The sequence below is a fragment of the Pantherophis guttatus genome, chromosome 3 (genome assembly GCF_059756535.1).
Source record: "Pantherophis guttatus breed Tessera chromosome 3, ASM5975653v1, whole genome shotgun sequence".
NCBI lineage: Eukaryota > Metazoa > Chordata > Lepidosauria > Squamata > Colubridae > Pantherophis > Pantherophis guttatus.
The window spans coordinates 151700005-151711319 of NC_142065.1; the positions used below are offsets into that span (position 1 = coordinate 151700005).

Sequence of the window (11315 nt, forward strand, 5' to 3'; positions counted from 1 at the left end):
CAAGCTTAGAGAGCACCAAGAACTCCATAGTTCAGCCCTGAGCTGCCTATATTCTCTTCTGTTGGAATAAGGAAATACATTGCCTAAACCAGAAATTATTCTTCCTAATGTACTAGATTGTTATCAGGAATTTTTTAAAAATTGCATCATGACATCTCTGTAAAATGATATAAACAATTTGCCTTATTTGTGCAAAGATATCATGATACACATTATGTCACTTTGCCCTTCCTTGCAAATGTCCAGTGTTTTGTTCAAATTCATGCATATTTATTTTTCCATCTTTCAAATTTATATAGCTGCCCACATCACAAAGCAAGTGACTTTGGAAGGCATATAACAAAGTTTTAAAAAACCCCAACAATTTATTTATATTTTGTATTTCTTAACCACCCATCTCCCTTGGATAATGCACAAATAATAGCAATTAGTATTATTAAGACATTAAAAATTATAAAAATGTAATTAACAAAAATAAATAATGGGTGAAAGCATGTTAGTACTAATGATGCCACCTGACTAGATAGCCATTTCCTTGGGGTTCCCAGGCTTGATGATACTGAGGAACCTTCAGAAACTCAGAGGAGTGATGGTGACATCCTAACCTCGGGGGAGGATATTCTACAACACGGTCCTCACAGTCAAGGAAATCCTCTGTCTAGGGCCCACCAAATATAACTTCCTAAATGTTGGAACCTGCAGTATATTTTCTGTACCAGATCTGATGGGATGGGTAGATGTAATTGGGGAGAGGCAGTCCCCCTAATAAATCAGTCCCATGCCATGTAGGGCTTTAAAGTTCAAAAACAGCATCTTGAATTAGACCTGGAAACAAACTGGCAACCAATGCAGTTTGCAGGGCAGAGGGGTTCCACCAGGAAAACGGTGATAGATAACTTGCCTGCTTTGCTGCATTTTGCACTTTCTGAAGTTTCCAGATACAATTCAAGAACAACCACATGTAGATTACATTGTGGTAGTATAACCAGGAGGTGATGAGGGCATGAGTAACCATGAGTAGAGCCTGCAATCCAGAAATGGGCTCAACGGGCACACAATAGAAAATTGTGCAAAGGCCTTTCTAACCACGAGTGCCACCTGCTCATTGAATAGGAGTTGTGAAACCAGGAAGATCCACAGATTGTACCTGTAATGTCATCCAGCACCAAACATGGCATTGTCCCAGAAACAGAGGGTCCCAAGACCCAAAGCCACTCAGTCTTGCCAGGGTTCAGTTGAAGCCTGTTGTTCCCCATTCAGACTCTCACACTCTCTAGACACCAGGGTAAGATGTCCACAGCATTTCTTAGTTCCTCAAGAGCAGAGATCTACAATTTGGTATCATCAGCATATTGATGATACCTCACTCATGGCAATGGATGAGCTCACTCAGCAGTCTTATGTAGATTTTAAAAATGAGAGGAGAAAGCAGCCATCTCTGCAGCATGCCACATAATAGGGACTTAGGATGGGATCTCATCTCTCCTCCCCAATCACTACCAACTAGAATCGATCCTGGAGAAATACAACACTGTATTTCTGCCATCTACCTCCAATCATCTTAGTTGATCCAGGTTTACCATGGTTGATGGTCTCAAAAGCTGCCAAAAGATCAAGCAAAGTATTTTTATTATCTTTTCATTTTTAATTATGCTATAAGCCACCCAGAATTAGCATAACAGTGAGATTAGCAACATATAAATATAATAAATAAACTAAGGAAAGGATGGATACAGAACGTTATCCTGCCAACACCAGAGATCATCCAAAAACATAACCAATGCAATTTCTGTCCTTTATCCAGATCTGAATCCTGACTGAAAAGGGTCCAGATTCATCAAGGGCCTCCTGGAGCTGTGGTACAACCATCTTCTCAATCACCTTCTCCAAAAAGGGAAAGTTGGATACTGGATGAAAATTATGCAGTATCATGGGTTCCAGTGATGACATCTTGAGAGTGTGGACCAAGTACTCCTTAAGAGGTAAAGGAACAACTCATTCACTCAAAAAAGAATTCACCATCACCAGAGCACACTAACACACCATCTCCCTAGCTTGCTTTAACAAGCCAGGAGGGGCATGGATCTAAAGCAGGGCTCTCCAAACTTGGCAACTTTTAAGGTTTTTGAACTTCAACTCCCAGAATTCCTCAGCCAGCCAGGCTAGCTGAAGAATTCTGGGAGTTGAAGTCCACAAGTCTTAAAGAGCTGAAAAAGCTTCTTGCATGAGAAGCGAAATGTCTTCGAAGAAAAATCAGAAAGTCCAGGTGCCTCTTGAAAAAGCACCTTTGGGACACAAGTCTTAAAGTTGCCAAGTTTGAAGAGATCTGATTTAAAGAATAGGTGACAGAGCTCACAGCCCTAAGGACTCTGTCCCACTTCATTAGGCCAAACAGGTTCAAACTGTTCCAAGAAAACTAGACAAGGCATCTCCCTGAAACTACAGTAAGACAAGTGTCCAATTGTGAGTGAATTTAAGCATTTCTGGCATATACTGAGCAAATTCTTCTGGGTGGACTTGCAAAGGGTCTTCCAAGCCCTCTTTACTCAAGAAATGTGTCACCAGGGGGGCAGGAAGTCTCTCTGCAGATGCATTAAAGCCACAGAAATATGTGGTGCCTGCTGACGTACATTTCTTTGAAAAACCTCTTTGAGGGTCCATAATCTACTACTCATCCAATTTTCCTTAAAATGTCTTCTGATAACAGGATTAAATAGGATGCTATCATGCTGTAAAGTGAAGCAGGAACCTCCAGGACAGCATTTAGTTGTAGCAGTGCCTTTGACCCCACATAGTTTCCCATGAATGATAGGCAGCATCCTAATGGATTAGATCACATTTCATTAAATGGTCTTTTGTCACTGGCTACAGCCACTCATTTGGAAACAGGGGAAAAAAATATCTGCTGAGGCAGTCATTTTGTGAGTTCCCATTTTACCTCAGAAGGTTGAGACAGTAACAGAGTTGGTAGGGACTTTGGAGGTCATCTAGTCCAACCCCCTGCTCACGCAGGAGACCTGTAGTGGGGATTTGAACCGCCAACCTTTCTGATCGACAAGCTCAGTGTCTTAGCCACAGAGCCACCTCCAAATGTTGCCTAGTTTTGCTTTTTGCTTTACATTCTTAAGGCCAGCCCCTTAGATCTTCTGCACTGCTACAGCAGCCCTACTACATTGAGGGCAAGAGTATATATAGTAAAGTAACATAGATTAGGAATTCCAAACGAAGCGCTGTTGAAAATCCAGCTCAGAAGTGCAGAGACTGGATTGCAAAGGTGACGTCATTCCGATTTTCCCGCTCTCTTCTAGGGGTCCAATAGGGTGGGCGAAGCAGGCTGTCGGTCGCAAGCACGTGCGAAGAAAGTTTTAGCTTTCGCCTGGTTTCAACATTTTCAGCACAGGCTCCCTTTGTATTCGTCCACAAAAGTGCATGCAAGCATTTGGCGAACGGCTGCATAGACTTTATACAATTCTATATTCCCTCAGCTCTTGCCCCTTTCCATTTTTTTAACGCACGTGGATGAACGTAGAGTTTATTTTCTGGCAGAGCGGTAGTGAGGGAGATGGGGTGTGTGTGTGTGTGGACTTTACGTGGGGCCATATTATCAGTGGTTCGGTTTCTACTCGGTGGACTTTCACACCTTCGTTTCAGTGCGTTGTTTTCCTCGAGACATGGGAAAATTGGCCCGACAAACTTACACGCGGTGATGTGGGGACACTAAAGCGGGAGATCTAAAGCGGGAGATGCTTTAGACCCGCGCCGCCGTCTGGAGGGGTGGGGGGTGGGGGTGGGGGTAAGTAGACACTTGATTCCCGTCCGTCATTTAGAAGATCAACAGTCAACCCCCTTCCCTCCTCCCCGGATTTTCTTTTAGCAGCGACAGAATCGGGGAGGGGGGGGGGCGACGCTTCTTCCTTGCTCCGCCACAATTTGCGATTCTCTGGATGGTAAACGGGTTACTTTGGAGAGGAGTTAAGAGCATCGGGACTCCCAGCCGCGGACCGGCTGTGCTTCGCAAGTTTGTGAAGCGGTCTGGGGCTGCGACTTGTTGCTTCTGCGCGACTCTTGAAAGACGCCGGTGTTTTTGCAAAAGCAGATGCGCCTTTGCCGGCCGCTTCTTCTTCTTCTTTTTTGCTTTGCTTTGCTTTGCTTTCCAATCCCCTCCCCCAATGTATTGTGGAGCGAGTCAAGTGGCTTTAGCTGCTCCTGAAGAGGAGGAGGAGGAGGAGGAGGAGGAGGAGGAGGAGGACAGGTGAAAAGGCTGGCGCTTTGTTGTGCGCTGGATGCTCTCGCTTCCACCCCTCCCTGCTTCTTCTGCCTGTGCAACAGGTAGCGATGTCAGAAGCCGGGAAAAGCTGCGCGCCGAGTCCCGGCCGCGGTGACCCTTTTGTTCTCCTCGCCTGGATGCGCTTCCAAAAGTGAAAGGAAAGCGGCTTCACCCAAAACTTGCTTCCCGTCCCCCACCCCTCCCTCTCTCCCTCCTCCCAGCGCGACGCTTGAGTAGCCCTTCCACTCCTCACAACTCCCATCCTGGTTTCCTAAAAGCCCCGCTTTTCGTCTTTGGGAACGGTGAGAGGATCCCGCGCCCACCCTGCCGGATTGCGAGGGGGGGATCGTTCTCCGCGCCTGTCAAGGGGATCCAAACAAAGAGGTGCATTTGCCGGAAATAACGATCGGAGGGATTCTCCTTGCCTCCTCCGCCTCCATTAAGATTGTTTTTCTGGGAGGCTCACTTAGAGGGAAGTTTTGAAACTGGAAGTTAGGGATGAGGCGAGAAACCCAACAGCCTGCGCCTATCTCTCTCTGTGTATATATATATATTTCTTTATCTTATCTCGGGATCCAGACGTTTCGAAGGAGTAAGTGCGGCTGAAGTTGGTGAGTTGCTGCTGGAACCAAGGGTTGGGGGAAGAGAGATGGGAGGGAAAGGGGGAGAAACCTGCTGCTCGCTAGTTCTTTGTCTGATCGGGGAGCTTGAACAAAAGAGAAAACTCGGATGAACTCTTCATCTCCCTGTCTGCCTTATCTGGTCTTTCAAGAGGGTATTTCTTTCACTTCTTGAACTTTCCCAAAGACTTGTAAAACTTTTCCAACAATTACTTCAAGGATCTTGGTTTTTATTCCCCCCTCCCCACCCCCAGCAAGCTAGAGGAAAAGGAAGGTGAGCTGCTGATGTAAGTTTCTCTCTTCGTCCTTTGTAATGAGCAAAAAGTTTTCCGTGGAAAGGTACTCTGATTTTCTGGAAGGGTTAGCCCTGCCTCGCATAAAATCCACTTGGGTCTGATGATCAGCCCCCAGGTCTTACGGGTTGATTTTGCTGATGTCCATTGGGGTCAAGTTGGATCCACTTATGTAAGGCAGTTTGGGTATTAGGCGGAAGAAAGTATTTGCCTGCTGAGATGCGACTTCTCTAAATGTAGAGTGAAAGAGGGATTCTTGTGAGTATGTGGGGCTGGTTGAATAATATATTTTTTTTAAAAAAATGCTTAATTGAAGGGAAAGTGGATTTGGAAGAAGTGGTCCAGGGTGAATCTGTGTGGGTGGAATGCAGGTGGCTGGTGGCTTTTTCCTACAGAGGCAAAATTTGTACAAGGCTGGAACCACCAGATAACTCTTTGTTTTGAAAAAGAAGGATGCTTGGACTTGGACCATTTTATAAGCTCACAAAGGCCTTCGTTAAGACAGAGATTTTCAGGCAGTTTTGTTCTAGCTTCATAACGTACTTCTGAAAATACTATTTATTGCAGATCTTTGGCATCTTCCCCTGCTGTTTTGGGACTTTTACTTATTTTCCATTTCTTGTCATCTGCGCCTCCTTTTGTTTAGCTTTATCCTATTTTTTGCAATCTCTTTTCTCCGTCCCATTGTTCCTGTTTGTTTCCTGTACTTTATTTCATTTACTGTATCTGTAACTTTTTTGTCTTACACATACTGTGGAATTTTGTGAGTTTTCAACATTCTGTAGTATTTTGTGAGTTCTCAGTAGATTTTAATCAGGTCCAGTAGTTTTTTCTCTTTTCTTTTTATGCTGTGCCAGCACCATAAATGCACCATCTTTCCCTATTTTTCTGAAGGGGACTAAGGTTTTCCAATGAGGTCTTCCCTGTTCTAGGGCATTTTTTGAATTACAAGTCCCACAAACAATTTTACAAGGTCACACAAGGAGTTAAGCAAACCCCCCCCCCAAAGGGTTTGGATTGGGGTAGATTGTTACAGTGAAGTTTCATTTCACAGACTTTATCTTAAAAAAGTTTTGGGGAGATATTGCAAAGTTTCAGTTTGCAGTATAAATGTAACAGAAACTAGTTTTGCATGTTGCAATTGTGCTTTTCTAGTTTATCAAGTAAGTCATAATGAACTGGACTGAAGCAAGACAATCCATAAATCATGGTTTATAAGCTAGAGTGAAGCATCCATAGAAAACACTAAAACAGACCAAATCAATTGCTATGCACATATGTGCCCTAGTGGAGTGGAGGAGCAGACTTTCCAGAATTGATATTTGTTGCAGAATTTTATACATTTCTAACTGCCAGTGGATCCTGGCTTGTAAGATCATTCAGCCAAACCATTGGCATCCTGGTTGCATTGTATGGTCAGGCTTTGTTAGGGTCATTATCTAATTTATAAATACACAGTAATCTTTTGGTTTAGACTTTGGATACTGCTGTGTTTGTCTGCAGTGTCTGTAAAATCTTCTTTGTAATATTTTTCCAAATTTGCCATTTGGATTTAGTTTAGTTTAGTTTAGTTTAGTTTAGTTTAGTTTAGTTTAGTTTAGTTTAGTTTAGTTTAGTTGATTTGTATACCGTCCTACTCCCGAAGGACTCAGGGCGGTGAACAACCACAAGATAGGATTTAATGGAGTTAAAGGATTTAATGAAGTTCCTGTATTAAGAGTCACTATTAGTCCGTTAAATTACAGACTTACTTTATAGCAATGCTTCCCAAACTTTTTCCTTCATTACTCAAAAGCTGCTTATTAGAATGCCTTTTTACCCAATGTACAGTAAGTAAAACAACTTTAAGTCAATTTAAATGTAATTGTTATGACTGAGTAGTGGGTTCATGTGTTGTTACCCCAGAAAACTCATTTTTATCAATTTTGGGTCATACACCCAGGTCTAGGAAGCATTGCTTTATATAGTATTTTTTTCAACTGAAAACTAATGATGAATATGTGCAAATTTTAGCAGAATGCTTCAATGAAGTTGGTGCAAGAAGAGAGACCTCATTTCTTATTTGCTGAACCATCTCATGCTGGTATTTCATCTCATCCCTGAAATATTGTATGTGTGTATGTGTGTGTGAGTTTGTGATTCAGTACTTTAATCTGTCTATCTTGATGATGTCTTTCTCTTCAGGAACTTTTCAGATTCTCTTTTATTACCTTTCAGTTAATTTACTGCGTGTTGACATCAAGAGCTTTTCTCTGAGAACAGAAGAGTCAAGCCTAGGATTTTAGATGGCTGCTTCTGTAATTTGGAGTATAGAAACTGCTGTGTTTCTATGTAGTTTCAATATGTAGTTCTGCACGTTCTCCCTTTTAAAGATTAAAGTCATGAAAATGGTTTGGCATGATTTTATTTACTTGTATCCTGCCTTTATTATTTTTACAAATAACTCAAGGCAGCAAACATATCCAACGCATCTTCCCTCCTTCTGTTTTCCTCACAACAACAACTACTGGCCCAAAATCACCCAGCGAGCTTTTGTGGCTAAGGCGAGACTTGAACTCATGGTTTCTCACTTTGTAGTCTGGTGTCTTAACCACTAGACCAAACTGGGTCTCGGTTTGGTATTGATATGATATGTGAACCCAGTCAGTGTAATTGTGTACTTTCCAAAAGATCAAAATTTTATAAAATAAAATGTATGCAGTTTATCTAAATTAAAGCTTGCTTTAATGATTAATCCTAAAATTGGAGGATGCACTCATTCACTCTTTTTATTTCTTGGCAATACTGGTTTCACTTAGTTTCACTTAACAACCAAGCTGCCTATCCCAATTATGGTCATTAAATGAGGGATAGCTGTGGTTTAGCTCATCAGTTTTAACTCAGTATTACAACTGTATATTAATAATGCCTTATAAACAATCTTTTAGTAATTTGCAATTAAAATGTAACTCTTAAGAAAGTTGGAAGCAAGCTGGTTTCTCCAATCTTGGACCATTTCATGTTTGTTGAGACTGCAGCTCCTTAAAGTCTCAAGAGCCACAAAGAGTATCTAAGAGTTGACATTATAATAAATTTGGACAGTCTAAGTTTGGGACTTCACCTAAGTATTTAGTTTAAACTATATTAATAACAATGGTAGTCTAATTATCATAATTTAGGTGAATTACCTAAACAGATTAAAACAAGGGCTTGCCTCGATATTTTATCAAGTGAAAATACATTTCCAGAAATAGAGCTCCAAAGTATAACATATGACTTCAGCTCTTAAGAAAACAATTCCCAATTGGTGATGTTTAATAGTCCTATTATTCAGCAGTTTTGATCAAGAATGGTAGTTTGCAATCTGGCACACTTTTGCTGTCATTGAACTTAATAGGGCTTAATTCTGAGTGAATTTGCACTGACAATGCTCTATAGTTACATCTTTAGATATACAGATAGTCCTTGCGTGCTGGCCGCCTTGTTTAGTGGCCATCACAATGAAGATGGTAATAAAAAAGTAATTTTATGATCAATTCTTGCATTTATGACCTTTGCAGGTCAGTAAAGCAAAGGAAAGCTGAAACAGGATTGTAAGCCCAGAAATAGTTTTGCTTAATGACTGAGTTGCTGGTTCCAACTATAGTCACTAAATGAGGACTACCTGTAAATTATATCTGCAGCACACATATTCCTTTTTTTTTTTTTAATTTGATTTATATGCCGCCCTTATCCGAAGACTCAGGGCAGCTTACAGTGCGCTAAGCAATAGCCTTCATCCTTTTTGTATATTTATACAAAGTCAGCTTATTGCCCCCACAACTGGGTCCTCAATTTACCTACCTTAGAAAGGATGGAAGGCTGAGTCAACCTTGAGCCTGGCGAGATTCGAACCTGCAGTAATTGCAGGCAGCTGGTCTTAATAACAGGGTGCTTTAGACCACTGTACTACCAAGGCTCTTACATTCCTGAGTAAGCATATTCAGTATAGCTAAAAATAGAGAAAGTATGTTTCAGTATAACTGACAAGCAATTAAATAAATCCTTAGTAAATTTGTTTACAGTTATGGTTGGTATTATTTTTATAATACAAGTATTAATATGAGCTAGTATGTAACATTGCAACCTTTTATTTTTACTGAATAGATAAGAAAAGTGAATGTCAGTGAAACAGAACATCTACCAAGATGCTATATTTAAATCCCTTATCAAGTTATGAGTCGTCATGGGCAAATAGGTGGCAATATAAATTAAATAAATAAATAAGTTCAGCGGGTTGGATGCTTCATTTTATTAACCTTCAAATGGTTAACAAAAGAAGACATCAGTGCTTGGATTTATAAATTTGGATTTCTAGACATGAACGCTTGTGAAAATTCCGGTATTTGGTTTGGATTATGAAATATCATTCCAGCACTTCTAAGGTAAATGTGCTTTCTGATAATTGAAAATAATTGTGTTCAAAGATTTGTGAACCATAGTGAATAATTAACTTGTTTTCCTTTAATTATTTTGCTTAATTAATACATTTCTCTGACATAAATCTGATACATTTGTCAGGCACTGCTCATAAATATTAATGTTGTGGCTGATTTCATATATCACCCTAAACCATAATGCACAGTAAAATTTTGATGGTACGGGCCAGTTGAGAAGAAAGGCTGCCCGTTAATGCTCAATTGTCACTTTCATTTTTATGTAATTAGCAGAGTTTACATTATGTTGGTTTCTGAGATTTGCATAATGATGTAATTTATATAGTTTATTCATTTATACAAATAATACAAGATGAGAAAATTATGTCAGTTGTCCAGACTGATTTAAAAACAATGCACTCAGCCATCCGCAGCTTACATTAGTCATTCTCCTTCCACTGCTGGTGAGGTGCGCCAGCTGAGGCAGCTGCTCTCCCTTTGCAACGCCTCCGCAACTCTACAAACGCTCAAGGCCTTGCAAACTCCTTGTGGAGGAAGATGATGAAGAAGGTCAGCTGTAGGTGGGAGACGTAGGCAGCAGTGGCAGATGTCAAGCACTCAGGAAATCAGGAGATTCAGGCAGTTCAACTGAGTATAAAGATTTATTACAAGCTTAAGCTCTCAATGAGAATCTGGCCAAGTGACCGTTAAGGGAAGTGTGCGGGAGTTAAGAATTGAAAGGAATTCAAGGTGGCCTGGACTTAGGTCTCTTGCGGGTACGAAGGGACTTGTGACTTATGTGTTTGACCTCTCCCTCGGGCTCAGCTTGGTCATTCTCCTACACCAGATTGTAGATCGGGCAAAAGAGAAGAGATAGGGAGAGATAGGTAAGGGAATTGAATTGCACATTGCAGTTGTAAATATGGGTGACCTCCCAAGCACCCAAATTGTGAGCATGTGACCACAAGGGTGCTGCAACAGCCATAACTTTGAGAACTGGTCATGATTACCATTAATTTAGAAACATGATAACTTTGAAGGGTCCCTGAATGAATGCTTATTAAGTGAGGACTACCTGTAGTTCTTTTTATTCTGCTTGTGAATTATTGGTTGCTAAGGTCCTGATAGACCTCAAGTTGGGGTTATTATTTTACTAAAACAATGTTGAATTTATTTAATCAAATTTATATGGCTACCCATCTCACACAAAATGAACGACCTTGGGGATGGTTTACTTCCATGGAGAAGCCTTCCTTAAGGGTTTAAAATATATAAGCAAATACATTTCCTTCTGGTTCTTTTTATTGTTGCAATAGTAGTGTGATGGTTTGGTTCATTCTCCAGGGTAATTATGAATTGGAATTAGACAAGTCATGCTTGGGTTGATATACTAAATCATACTGCTTCCAGTGGATCTTTCATGTCTGATTCGCATCTTACATTTGGCGATCAATCCAAATATGTTGCTGATATGAATATTAATAACACATCGATAATGAAAGGTTTAGCACTCATGAAAAAAGTATTCAAGTTATGTCTTAAATCTAAGTTCTGGTTTGTGCATTGATTTTTGTCTGCCAGCTTGTATACATACTCAGTATGTAATTGGGGCACAGTAGGAAAACAGTTGCTTTTGATATGCATATGTTCTCCCACAAGATTTCTTGAAGGCTATAAAAGATGTAGGGCAGTCTTTTACACTTTTCTTAAGAAAAGTCCTGAGTATGACTCTTCTTTTTTT

The 11315-nt window shown here is 40.6% G+C and overlaps 1 long non-coding RNA gene across 26 annotated transcripts in view; it reads left to right on the top strand.

The window, feature by feature from the left end:
* Nucleotides 1-1816: 1816 nt before the first annotated feature.
* The window catches only part of LOC117672539 (uncharacterized), a 363153-nt gene continuing 353654 nt past the window's right edge, over nucleotides 1817-11315 (top strand). For 12 of the 26 annotated variants that reach the window (XR_015733321.1, XR_015733310.1, XR_015733314.1 and 9 more), the window contains exon 1: nucleotides 3973-4878. This is a non-coding gene — a long non-coding RNA (uncharacterized LOC117672539). Of the gene's footprint in view, nucleotides 1983-3821; nucleotides 4879-4903; nucleotides 5175-11315 lie in introns of those variants that run through there. The other 14 variants (XR_015733300.1, XR_015733298.1, XR_015733297.1 and 11 more) reach the window with 11 other exon arrangements.